The 14,728-nt window shown below is 37.7% G+C and overlaps 1 non-coding gene across 1 annotated transcript; it reads right to left on the bottom strand.

The window, feature by feature from the left end:
• Positions 1-1,471: 1,471 nt before the first annotated feature.
• TRNAI-UAU lies at positions 1,472-1,545 on the bottom strand. The gene has a single exon. It is a non-coding gene; the product is annotated as a tRNA-Ile (tRNA).
• Between the last annotated feature and the right edge of the window lie 13,183 nt (positions 1,546-14,728).

The following is a 14,728-nucleotide window of genomic DNA, read 5'->3' as shown; positions in this document are numbered from 1 at the left end:
ATATTTTATTTTTATTTCTATAAATGGAAGGTTATTATGTTGTAGCATTGATTGTCGCCGAAAATATTTATAATTTTCGGCGAGACAGTTATTACCTTAATAGGAAACGTTATGAGACCTTTTATATTCCTATGTCCAACCTTCAGTTCCCTTAAGAACAATTTTTGTCTCCAAACTCACCTTCTGTGTCCGAGTGTGTCTGAGAGAACGGGAATCGAAAGTGTTCGAAAAGAAATCATGTGATTTGGTTTGCTGGTGTTTTTCGGTGAGTTGTCGGAACAAGTGACATTGCTGTCTGGAGGGAGAATTGATGCAGGGGTCGAAATTGATTAGGGTTAGGGAGATGAGACGTCAGATCACGTTCGGTCGTGTCGTCTCGTGCCCGTCGAAAGAAGGTTGACTGTCAGAATCGAAGAAGGCGTGTTGCGTGACCGTTGAAGGCGTTGCACGACTGTCGTCGGAATCAGAAACAGATAAGGCAGCATCGTCGATTATGGTTTCATTGGCTGGCTTGTAAGAAAAACGACGGGTCAGATTCGGGTCAGGTTTCACGTTCGACCTCTGACCCAACACATATACGAACGCGGGACGCGTTCATTTCGACTCAACACCGATCCCACAAACACACGTCTGTAGCGCGCTTTCTCAGCTTCGCATGCGTACTCATAGCTCGGCTCGCACGTGGAGGAGGTCGGCTCGAATCCATCGCTCCTCGGCTCATCGATGACGACTCGACAGTTGGCTCAGTTGTTGGCTCGGCGGCTCGAATTAGCAGCTCGGCACGCATAATATATCGATATCTAGGATTTTGGCCCTTTTGAAGCCGTTTCTGCCCGTATTTTTACAATCTGAGGTCAGTATGGTTCCTAACCGTCAAAGACAGATTGTGTTGGGAGTTTATTTTGATGAATAGCATGAGATTTAGCTAGGGTATGTTAGAAAGGTTTCTAAATTTTTATGTGGTTATTATAGGGCGTAATCAACCGTTGGAATTAGTTTGTTGTGAGTGACTCTGGCCAAAGCCATCGAGGTAAGTGACCTTACTACGTGTTGTATGATGGTGCGTGCCCGGTGGTCCCTGCATGCACCATATGATATATGGATTATGTGACTGTGGATTATGTTGACGGTCGACTCTTATGCTATGAAAAGATAGTTGATGGGCTAGTATTATAGGTCATGAAAATGTTTATCAATGCCATGGATACATATAGTATTGTCGAGTCAAATGCTTATGGAACTGGAATGTATTTTCATTTGAGGTAGTATGCCCCCATTTAATTCTATTATGTACTTTCTTGCTCTCGGTTATTTATTTTGTTTTATCATTTAATTCTATTTACTAAATTTTTCTTTTTTTTCTTTTTTTTCTCTCTCTATATTTACTATTAGTTTGTAATGGATGAGAGAATGTAATAGATACATTATCAAGAAACCAAATGGAAGTAGTAGATCTCAAATTCTAGAATTTTGGTTCGGGCAGGGCTTGAACCCGCGACCTTCGGCTCATAAGACCAACGCTCTAACCAACTGAGCTACAGAACCTTGGATAATTCCAAAACCACCCGTGAATAATCCTTCAACCACACAAATAAAATTGAGATGAGACTTTGCACAACAAAGCTTTAATCTCGGAGAGAAACGGACTTAAAGACTCGCGTCCTTAAGAAAACTTGTTAGATAGTGTTGTTAGGACCGCCCAATAACTCACGCACTCAATCTAAATCTAGATGAGTACAAAGAATAAAGAGAGAAACTGTAAGAAGGAACCTTGACCAGAGGTTTATATGGATGACTTTCAAGTATATAATACGCCAAAAGTATACATTCAAAGCACTTCTTAAGCAGATATTTATATATTTCAGTTTACTAAACATATATACATCTCTCATATTTACTATACATACTTGTTTACATGACCCTTTACTATATTCATTTAGAACCTATCACCTTATTAATGTATAACCATTGCGTAAGCTATAGATAAGCAACATACTCCATAGCCTAACAATTCTCCTATTTGGAGACTGATCCAGTTAATCTAGAATTTCATTCTCAAACGATTCTTATCCCGATCAATATCATCACTGCACTAGACCAACTAAAGCTTTGCACAACTTCATTTTTTCCAACATCAACACATTTTTTTCAACATGTCTGTTGAGTTTTTTGCACCGTCTATCTTCTCCAAACACATGTCACCCTCTTCCACTAACTTGCGAGTGAAATGATATCATACTCTAATGTGTTGTGTCTTTGAATGATATGCCGAGGTTTTGCCAATTGTACAACACTCTGACTATCTAGATAAATAATCTTCTTGTATTCTTTTTGTCTAACTGTCTTAGATAGTCTTTCATCCATGTCATCTCCTTTCCAACTTCAGCTCTTGCATCTCTTGCCACGTATGCAACCTCAGTAGATGAAGCAATAACACAGTTTTTAAGCTTGGACATCCAACTCATTGTTGTTCTATCTATAGTGTGGATATATTTAGATGTGCTCTTGCTAGAGTATATATTCCACTAAGATCAGCATCCACAAAATCTTATAGAACTACTTTTTCATTATCATAACAAAGTGAAGTACTAAATAAAATACCTCTCAGATATCTCTAAAGCCACATCACAACTTCTCAATGTTATTTCGCTCGGTTTACCATGTAGTTTGGTATCAACATCCACAAAACCTTGCAAAACTATTTTTTCATTGACATAACAAAGTAAAGTTCTAAATGCATGCAACCATCAAGATTTTACTTTTAATTCCAAAAATGATATAATCTTATATTAAATGCAACATTTATTCCCGCAGGAAAATGCATGATTTCCAGCGAGAGAATTATTGCCTTAATGCGAAACGTTCTTAGACCCTTTTATATATGTACTCGAAACGATTTTCTCCTGAAGTTATTCCCTGCGTGCTATTATATTTGAGAGAACAGAAAATAGAGATTTTTCGAGAAGGGAAGTCGAGTGGAAGTAGGGTGTATCGGCGTAGAGGTCACTGAGAAAATAGAGATTTTTCGAGAAGGGAAGTCGAGTGGAAGTAGGGTGTATCGGCGTAGAGGTCACTGTGTGTTCGTGGGAATCGATAAAGGTTGCAGCGCATTTGTCAGAATTGGAAGTAGGGTGTAACGTCGTCGAAAATCGCTGCATGTTCGTTGGAGACGGGGAGGAGGAAAGAAGTCGATTAGCATTTCGTTGTGCTTTGGGTTAGGAAGACGAACGTCTAGATAGAACTGGATAATCGCGATCATAGCCCTCACGCTTGGCCTCTAGTTTTAGCACACAGCCCAGACGTAGAACCCGAGCCGCGTTCTTTTTTGGCCCAATACTCAGCAGATACGGAATCAGCAAACGCATGCCTAACTTCTTCGATTCAACTTCACACGCGTACACAGTTGTGGCTCGGCTCGACAACCTCGATTTCTTGACTTATTGACAACAGCTCGACGACGCGGCTTGTCGACTGAGTATACTCGTAATATATCGATTCCTAGGTTTTTGGCCCTTCTGAAGTCGTTTCTGCCTTTTTTTTGTTTTCCTTCTAAGGTCAGTATGGCTCTTATTAGTAAAAAACAGATTACTGTTAGAGGTTTATCTTGATAATTAACATGAGGGCTAGCTTGGTTACGGTATGAAAAGTTTCTAAGTATATTATGTGATTCTTATAGAAAGTAGTCAGCGGTTGGAGTTAGCTTACTGTGAGTAACTTCGGCCAAGGACATCAAGCTAAGTGACTTTACTGTTGGATTTAGCCTGTTGTATGTTGTATGATGGTGCGCGCCCCGTGGCTTTTGCATGCACCATATTTTATGTGAAATGACCATGTTATGCCTTCACTATGTTTTCTGGTAGTGTTATGAAATGCTATGGATGTTTTCATATTATTACATGCTATAAAGGTGTTGAACGTTGTTATGCATACATGTAGCATAATGGGGTTATGTATGGAATGTATAAAGAAATGGACACGTAATTCGTATTATGTAATATGCCATGTAATGCAAGTTATGGGATCTCATGCATATATGTATATTATTTACATCGAGATACTTCTCCTTTATGTCATGAAAGTAAGTGGCATCCAGTGAACGTGTAAAACGTTGTGCCCAACAAAGCTTGGCCCAGGGGTACGTATACGAGCCCGCCTGGTGGGCCCATGTGTGTGTACATGGGCTATGTGTGGAGAAGTACCAAACATACAACCCTGCCCAAAAAAGAAAAGAGCGTAAGGCCATGTATAGTTTTTTGAAAGATAAGTCTGACTTATATGTGGCATGTGTTTGTATATCTAACCTCAATAGTGGGTGACTTATTGAGTATTTCATAAAATAATCAAGTCACATGCTACCTACATTTTTCAGGTAAAGGCAAGGCACCAATGTACGGTTGACGGTGGAGCTGATGATACCATGAAAGTTGATGAGATGACATAGTTAGCACTTTATGTTTTTATTTGGGATTTGGGTTTATAAGTTATATTGCTGAATATTTATTTTATTTAAATTTTCTGGATTCAAGTATTGAACGTATTCTTTTTAGAGTTATGTTTAATTTGGATTTTTGAACCTTTATGTAAGACATTGGTATTGTTTCCAAAGTAATTGATGATTTATGCATTGTATGGGTGACGTCACTAATTAGGTTAAGAAAATTAGGGGCATTAAAAGGTACTTCTCAGATATCTCTCAAGTCATTTTACAGCTTCCCAATGTTATTTTTCTAGGTTTACCATGTATTTGCTACCAACTCCTACGTCATGTGTTATATCAAGTCTAGTGCAAACCATAGCATACATCAAACTCCTAACTACAAAAATGTATAGAACAGATGTCATGTACTCATGTTCTTCAACTGTCTTGGTAGAGTGCTCCTTTGACAATTTAACATAATTTGCCAAAAGGGGTAGTCCTAAGTTTAACATCATTAATCTTGAATTTGGATCACATGTTCTCAATGTACTGCTCCTAGGATAGATTAAATGTGCCAACAGATCTATCTTGAGAAATCATATCCTATGAACCTCCTTCGTTGCACTCAAATATTTCATCTCAAATACTAAAGACATGCTTGCCTTCAACTAGTTTATCTCTATCATACTAGATCCTACAATTAGTATATCGTCCACATACAGGAGTAGAAACACATAAGAATCAGTGTATTTTTTAAAGTAACAGCACTGATCTTTTTCACTCATGTGGAAACCACTCTTGCACATTAAGGTGTCAAACTTTTTGTACCATTTTATCGGTGCTTATTTCAGTTCATACAAGCTCCTATTGAGCTACACCATGTGTTCTTTGCCTGGAGATGCAAATCCTTTGGGTGCTGCATAAGATCTTCTCATCTAGACCTCCATGTAAAAAAAAAAAAAAAAATTGCATCCATTTGCCAAAGCGACTATACTCAGCAAAATTTGGATAGTAGTTAATTTCACAACAAAAGAAAAGATTTCAACACAAACAATGTCTTTTTTTTTTTAATATTCTTTAACTACTAATCAAGCCTTTAACCTCATTTTTTCATCTGGTTCAGCCTTGATTCTGAACACCAATTTGTTCAACAAAGCTATCTTTTCTGTAGCGAACTCAATCAACACCTATGTATTATTCTTTGCAAGTGAGCTCATCTCATCCTCCATCACTTGCTCCCACTTGGTGGAATCTTCTACGTGTAGGACCTCAAAAAAGGACTTTGGTTAGCAATAAATAGTGTGATAAAGAATCAACTCAAGAGAAAGCTCTACTACCAAATAATAAGGATTTAACCCAAGGAAAAGCTCGGATACCAAATCATAAGAAATCAGCCCAAGGGAAAGCTCTGATAACAAATGATAGGAAAATCACTATAAGAGAAGTAAAATTTTGACCACCTTGTTGGTCCAATTTCTCAACGCAAGAACACTTGTTTGATATTAGAATCACTCCACGAGCAAGATTGATCATATCGAGCTTGAATGATTCTACATGCAACCTAAGCTACATAGAATGACAAAGAAACTTAGTTATTGGCTAAAGGATAGCACAAATTCCCCTTTAACTACATTTGGAAATGATAACATACATGACTTTATATAGGCATAAAATAAAACGGTTGTTCTTACATGAGTCATCTCAACAGTTTATAACATTTATACTTTATTACTATAATTAGGCACAATGCATACTTTATGGTCATAATTAGGCACTATATAAATAAGCCTTAAAATACATTAAAGAAAAGTCACACCTCTAAATTACAATAAATTATGATTCACCCATAATTTATAACAATGAAGCAAATTCTTCTTCAATGTGGCAGAACTTAAATATCTTTTGATAATTAAAAAAACATTTTCTGCACATCTTCATTGAAGTATATTGTATGTTTGATAGGTTCATATCATACTGTAATGAAGATAAATATTTATCTAATGTTCTGATAGTTCCAGATGATCTTTTCAGCACTTGCTCAGGTATCACTTGCTTCGCGTGTAGTTCTTCAGTAACAGTTTTAGGACTTTTGTCTCTAACATATGTAACGACCCTAAATTTCTACTTACCCAGAGTCGTTACTAATGTCTCATGCTCTGCTAAAATGCGGAATATATAACTCTTAAAAGCAAACTTCATCTCTAGTATCAATTTTAAAAACATTTAAAACATCTTGTATCTATTGAAAACATAATCATGGTCTTACCTGTTTAATACGAAATACTAAAAAATTTAAATAAAATAAAAACAATACAAAATAATTTAAAACAATGTGATGCAGAACAACCTATCCTAACCTAAGACTAGGAATTTAAATATGAGTCTACCCTATGCACGTGCCACAATCTCTACTCGTGATGTCATCATCATTCGTATATGGGTGTTGGTCTTTACTTTAAAAATGACATGGTACATAGCCTTGAGTGTAACGATTTAGATTTTTTCCATTTTTCATTATTTTGCTTAGATTATATTTTTATTTCTATAAATGACAAGATATTATGCTGTAGCATTTATTCTTGCTAGAAAATATGCATGATTTCCGGCAAGACAGTTATTACCTTAATAGGAAATGTTATGAGACCTTTTATATTCCTATGCCCAACCTTTCGTCCCCTTCAGAATGACTTTTATCTCCAAACTCACCTTCTATGTCCGAGTGTGTCTGAGAGAATGGGAGTCGAGAGGGTTCGAAAGGAAATCGTGTGGTTTGGTTTGTAGGTGTTATTTGGTGAGTTGTCGGAACAAGTGACCTTGCTATCTGGAGGTAGAATCGATGCAAGGGTAGGAATCGATTAGGGTTAGGGAGACGAGACGTCGAATCGTGTTAAGTCGTGTCACCTCGTCCCCGTTGGAAGAAGGTTGACTGTCGTAATCGAAGAAGCAGCGTTGCGTGACCATCGAAGGTGCTGCGTGACCGTTGAAGGTGCTGCGCGACCGTCATCAGAATCGGAAGTGGAGAAGACAGGGTCATCGATTAAGATTTTGTTGGTTGGTGGGTAAGGAAGACGACGGGTCAGCTTTAGATCAGGTTTCACATTCGGCCTATAGCCCAGTCCACAAACGAATGCAGGCCGCTTTCGTTTTGGCCCAATCCCGATCCCGCAGACGCACGCCTGTAGCGCGCTTTCCCGGCTTCACATGAATTCTTACTGCTCGACTTGCACGTGGACGAGGTCTGCTTGATTCAATTGCTCCTCGGCTCATCGACGAAGACTCGGTAGTCGGTTCGGTTGTCGTCTCGGCTTAGCGGCTCAATACCCATAATATATCAATCTCTAGGTTTTTGTCCCTTTCAAAGTCGTTTCCGCCCTTATTTTTACAATGTGAGGTCAGTATGGATCCTAACCATCATAGACAAATTCTGTTGGGAGTTTATTTTGATAAATTGCATGAGATTTAGCTAGGGTATATTATGAAAGTTCCTAAATTTTTATGTGGTTATTATAGGACGTAATTAAACCTTTGGAATTAGCTTGTTGTGAGTGACTTCGGCCAAGGCCATCGAGGTAAGTGACCTTACTATTGGAGTTAGCTTACTACGTCTTGTATGATGGCGCGTGCCCTATGGCCCCTACATGCACCATATTTTATGTGATATGACTATATGTGTATGGATTATGTGACTGTTTACGCTATGAAAAGTAATGGATTATGTTGACTGTTGACTGTTTCCGCTATGAAAAGCTATGGATGATGTTGACTGTTGATTATCTATGCTATGAAAAGATAGTTGATCTGCTATTATTATATGCCATAAAAATGTTGATCGATGCCATGGATACACGTAGTATTATCGAGTCATGAAATACTTATGGATTTGGAATGTATTTTCATGTTAGGTAACATGCCACGTAATGTAAGTTATGTGATATTCCAGGTAATGTAAGAAACGTATATGTGATGTTAGCAATGCTTATGTAATGCCATGTTAGGTATGTTAAGGGACCTCATGCATATATGTATGTCACTTGCATCGGGATACTTCTCCTTTATGTTATGAAATAATGAAATACGATATTTATGTTCATCATGATATCATGCGGGCCCTTTTTTGTTCTGTAGTGTCCGACGACGTGTAATGCGTTGTGCCCGACCAAGCCAAGCCTAGGGGGTACGTATACGATCCCGCCTGATGGGTCTATGTGCGCGTACATGGGTCGTGTGTGAAGGAGTACCATGCATCCAACCCTACCCAGAATAGAAAAGCGCCCAAGGCCATGTAATGTTTACGAAAAGTTAGATCCTGCTCATATGTTGCATGTGTTCGCATTTCTAACCCCAATAGTGGGATGACTTGCTGAGTATTTTATAAAATACTCAAGCTATATGCTACCTACATTTTTTCAGGTAAATGCAAGGCACCAATGTACTGTTGACGGTGGAGCTGAGAATACCATGGAAGTGGACGAGGGGCATTTTTAGTAGTTTATGTTTATTTGACTTATTTAAGTTAAAGCATTGAATATTGTTTTATTAAGAGTTTTCCAAATTCAATTACTGAAGGTTTTATTTTCGGAGATATGTTTGTTTGGATTTTTGGACCTTTATGTAAGACTTGTTGTATTTTCTAAGGTTATTTATGATGAGCTTCTGCTTAATAAGTTATGTATGCAAGGTGACGTCCCTAATTAGGTTAAGAAAATTAGGGGCGTTACAGTTGGTATCAGAGATCTAGGTTATAGATCTTGATGACTGGCTTACGATGTAGGCCTAACATACTTCCATGGTCCTCCAGCAAACGCACCATCATCGTCAGGTACGCCTTTCTAAGAATTAAAGTTTCTTAGTTTAATGAAGCATGTTGTAGTGAATATGTATTTTGTAATGAAAGATATGATGTACGTGTTGTATGTTGGCATGATTTATGACATGTCATGTTGATATGAACCAAGAGACATCAATCATACAATATGCTTCAATGAAGATGTGAAGAAAATATTGTTGAAATTATCAAAATATATTTCAATTCATGCACATTGAAGAAGAATGAAGTTTCATGTTTATAATTTTGGGTGGATTACAATTTAGAGTAATTTAGAGTTATTGTATTTCATTAATATATTTTAAGACTTTTAATTTACTTTAGGTTAAAATTACATAAGGGTTAATTAAGGTCATTAAGCATGAATGTTACAACTCTTGGAATGCCTTTAGTAGTTTCATTTTGAGGCTATATAAATCCATGTATGTTGTATTTGTAAGAGACTTGGAAAATATATAGTAAAAGGAGAATTTGTGCTTTTTTTAGCCAATGGCTAAGTTTATTTGCAATTCTATGTAGTTTAGGTTGCATGTAGAATCATTCAAGCTCGACATGATCAATCTTGCTTGTGGAGTGATTCGAATCTCAAACAAGTGTTTGAGATATTTGATCAACGAGAATCATTCAAGCTAGACATGATCGATCTTGCTTGTGGAGTGATTCGAATCTCAAACAATGTTCTTGCCTTGAGATATTCGATCAACAAGGTAATCCGAATCTTACACCCCTTGTAGTGGTTCCTTATCTTATCATTTGGTATCAGAGCTTAAGGCTCAAGATCGGATATATGTTTCCTTTGCATTTCTTTTCAATTTGTTTTTATCTTTTTAGTTTTTAATCGACCCAAAATAAAGAAAATCAAATCTGGGCTCTACTAGAAAATTTGAGAGGTGAGGATGAGAGATTCATTTGTGTAAATGAGTGCAAACAGAGTGGCCTAAAATTCCTTGAGTGTATACACGTGAGAGAGTGTTATGAGGTCCTTTGTATTTCCATAACTTATTTTTTGCAGCAAAGTTTCACAAATAGATTCGAGGACGAATCCTCTTGAAGAAGTGGAGAATGATATGAACCAAAAGACATCAATCATACAATATACTTCAATGAAGATGTGAAGAAAAGGTTGTCAAAATTATCAAAAGATGTTTCAATTCATGCCACATTGAAGAAGAATGAAGTTTGATTGTTATAAATTTTGGGTGGGTTACAATTTAGAGTTATTGTATTTCATTTATGTATTTTAAGACTTTATTTACTATAGGTTACAATTACATAATGGTTAATTATGGCCATTAAGTATGAATGTTACAACTCTTGGAATGACTTTAGTAGTTTCATTTTGAGGCTATATAAAGCCATGTATGTTGTATGTGTAAGAGACTTGAAAAATATAGTAAAAGAAGCATTTGTGCTCTTCTTTAGCCAATGGCTAAGTTTATTTGCAATTCTATGTAGTTTAGGTTGCATGTAGAATCATTCAAGCTCGACATGATCAATCTTGCTTGTGGAGTGATTCGAATCTCAAACAAGTGTTTGAGATATTTGATCAACGAGAATCATTCAAGCTAGACATGATCGATCTTGCTTGTGGAGTGATTCGAATCTCAAACAATGTTCTTGCCTTGAGATATTCGATCAACAAGGTAATCCGAATCTTACTCCCCTTGAAGTGGTTCCATATCTTATCATTTGGTATCAGAGCTTAAGGCTCAAGATCGGATATATGTTTCCTTTGCATTTCTTTTCAATTTGTTTTTATCTTTTTAGTTTTTAATCGACCCAAAATAAAAAAAATCAAATCTGGGCTCTACTAGAAAATTTGAGAGGTGAGGATGAGAGATTCATTTGTGTAAATGAGTGCAAACAGAGTGGCCTAAAATTCCTTGAGTGTATACACGTGAGAGAGTGTTATGAGGTCCTTTGTATTTCCATAACTTATTTTTTGCAGCAAAGTTTCACAAATAGATTCGAGGACGAATCCTCTTGAAGAAGTGGAGAATGATATGAACCAAAAGACATCAATCATACAATATACTTCAATGAAGATGTGAAGAAAAGGTTGTCAAAATTATCAAAAGATGTTTCAATTCATGCCACATTGAAGAAGAATGAAGTTTGATTGTTATAAATTTTGGGTGGGTTACAATTTAGAGTTATTGTATTTCATTTATGTATTTTAAGACTTTATTTACTATAGGTTACAATTACATAATGGTTAATTATGGCCATTAAGTATGAATGTTACAACTCTTGGAATGTCCTTAGTAGTTTCATTTTGAGGCTATATAAAGCCATGTATGTTGTATTTGTAAGAGACTTGAAAAATATAGTAAAAGAAGCATTTGTGCTTTTTTTAGCCAATGGCTAAGTTTATTTGCAATTCTATGTAGTTTAGGTTGCATGTAGAATCATTCAAGCTCGACATGATCAATCTTGCTTGTGGAGTGATTCGAATCTCAAACAAGTGTTTGAGATATTTGATCAACGAGAATCATTCAAGCTAGACATGATCGATCTTGCTTGTGGAGTGATTCGAATCTCAAACAATGTTCTTGCCTTGAGATATTCGATCAACAAGGTAATCCGAATCTTACACCCCTTGTAGTGGTTCCTTGTCTTATCACATGTACTATCGAATTGTTATGATAATGCTATAGTTGTATGTATGAGTGACTTGCATGACTACGAATGTTTATAGAATCTATTAAATAAGTATGTGACTTAGTAGTTGCGTGCACTATTTAGATGCCTCCTAGAACTTGAGGAGGAGGTATTAGAGGACATCCCCCGCTTAGGGGTAGGGGAAGAGGTGGAAGGGGACGTAGTTTGGGACATGAAGGTTCTGTAGATCAGCCTCTTCCGCCACCAGCAGCACTTCAGGCCGCACCAAACCCTACAACTGCCCTAGTAGATGCATTGCAAGCTGTGATACAAAATCTGACTGTAAACCAGCAAGCTAATGCTTCTACGTCAACCATGGAAGCTAAGTACCTGCGAGATTTCGAGAGGGGTGACCCTCGAACTTTTAAGGAGACATCTGACGATCCAACTGTGGCACAAATGTGGTTGAGATCCATTAAGACTGTATTTGGGTTGACCAACTTCCCTGAGGCCCATAGGGTGGAGTGTGTTACGTTTATGCTGCGTGAGGATGCGAAATAGTGGTGGCAAGCCACCCGTGACATTATTAGTCCTGAGGGAGGTGCAGTCTCGTGGGCAGATTCAAGAGTGCCTTTACTGAAGAATATTATCTCGAGGATGTTCAGCTGCGAAAACAACAGGAGTTCACTCAATTGAGTTAGAGGGGGCGTAGTGTTACTACTTACGCCAGAGAATTTTCTAAGCTAAAGCGATATACCTCAGAGTTGGTGAACACGGACTACAGGACAGCAAAACTTTTTGTGCTGGGGTTAGACACGAAGATTCGTAACACTGGTCAGGCGATTGCGCCTGCCACTTACGCTGCCGCCCTGAGAGCAGCTAAATCTATGGAAGGACCGGATAGTTGGCGTGAACCCCCTTCATCATCAGTGGGAAGAAAGCGTCGTCATGAACATGAAAACAGATTAGATGACAAACCTAATTCTAATGAATGTGGGAAAAATCATTGAGGTGAATGTTTAGGCCACATTAAGGCCTGTTTTCCGTGTCGAAAGGAGGACCACATGGCCATGGTTTGCTCGAGAGGTGGCACAAAGGATTCTAGAAACCAGTAGAGGAAGCTACTCAATGGGAACAATAGGATGAGATGAGAAAAATATCTAAAGTTCTTTCGGGCTTAAGAGACTTTCAAGGACGAAATTCCTTTTTAGTAGGGGATAATGTAACGATTCAAATTTTTTCCATTTTACCTTATTTTTCTTATATTTTATTTTTATTTCTATAAATGGAAGGTTATTATGTTGTAGCATTGATTGTCGCCGAAAATATTTATAATTTTTGGCGAGACAGTTATTACCTTAATAGGAAACGTTATGAGACCTTTTATATTCCTATGTCCAACCTTTAGTTCCCTTAAGAATAATTTTTGTCTCCAAACTCACCTTCTGTGTCCGAGTGTGTCTGAGAGAACGGGAATCGAAAGTGTTCGAAAAGAAATCGTGTGATTTGGTTCCCTGGTGTTTTTCGGTGAGTTGTCGGAACAAGTGACATTGCTGTCTGGAGGGAGAATCGACGCAGGGGTCAAAATTGATTAGGGTTAGGGAGATGAGACGTCAGATCACGTTCGGTCGTGTCGTCTCGTGCCCGTCGAAAGAAGGTTGACTGTCAGAATCGAAGAAGGTGTGTTGCGTGACCGTTGAAGGCGTTGCACGACTGTCGTCGGAATCAGAAACAGATAAGGCAGCATCGTCGATTATGGTTTCATTGGCTGGCTTGTAAGAAAAACGACGGGTCAGATTCGGGTCAGGTTTCACGTTCGACCTCTGACCCAACACATATACGAACGCGGGACGCGTTCGTTTCGACTCAACACCGATCCCACAAACACACGTCTGTAGCGCGCTTTCTCAGCTTCGCATGCGTACTCATAGCTCGGCTCGCACGTGGAGGAGGTCGGCTCGAATCCATCGCTCCTCGGCTCATCGATGACGACTCGACAGTTGGCTCAGTTGTTGGCTCGGCGGCTCGACTTAGCAGCTCGGCACCCATAATATATCGATATCTAGGATTTTGGCCCTTTTGAAGTCGTTTTTGCCCGTATTTTTACAATCTGAGGTCAGTATGGTTCCTAACCGTCAAAGACAGATTGTGTTGGGAGTTTATTTTGATGAATAGCATGAGATTTAGCTAGGGTATGTTAGAAAGGTTTCTAAATTTTTATGTGGTTATTATAGGGCGTAATCAACCGTTGGAATTAGTTTGTTGTGAGTGACTCTGGCCAAAGCCATCGAGGTAAGTGACCTTACTATTGGAGTTAACTTACTACGTGTTGTATGATGGTGCGTGCCCGGTGGTCCCTGCATGCACCATATTTTATGTGAAATGACTATATGATGTATGGATTATGTGACTGTGGATTATGTTGACCGTCGACTCTTATGCTATGAAAAGATAGTTGATGGGCTAGTATTATAGGTCATGAAAATGTTTATCAATGCCATGGATACATATAGTATTGTCGAGTCAAATGCTTATGGAACTGGAATGTATTTTCATTTGAGGTAGTATGCCCCCATTTAATTCTATTATGTACTTTCTTGCCCTCGGTTATTTATTTTGTTTTATCATTTAATTCTATTTACTAAATTTTTCTTTTTTTTCTCTCTCTATATTTACTATTAGTTTTTAATTCTTCCCTCAATCTTCCTTTTTTTTAATTTTTTCGGTACATGTCATTATGGTGTTGGGATAGATACATTATCAAGAATTAATGTAATGGATGAGAGAATGTATTGCAACGAAAGTAAAAATAAATTGCATAACATAAATGATTAAATAATGAAATTAAACCAAATGGAAGTAGTAGATCTCAAATTCTAGAATTT

This window comes from Cucurbita maxima, unplaced genomic scaffold (genome assembly GCF_002738345.1).
Source record: "Cucurbita maxima cultivar Rimu unplaced genomic scaffold, Cmax_1.0 Cma_Scf00009, whole genome shotgun sequence".
In the NCBI taxonomy this organism is placed as follows: Eukaryota; Viridiplantae; Streptophyta; class Magnoliopsida; order Cucurbitales; family Cucurbitaceae; genus Cucurbita; species Cucurbita maxima.
Note: the sequence above shows the minus strand (reverse complement) of the source record. Positions and strands in the feature narration are given on the sequence as shown.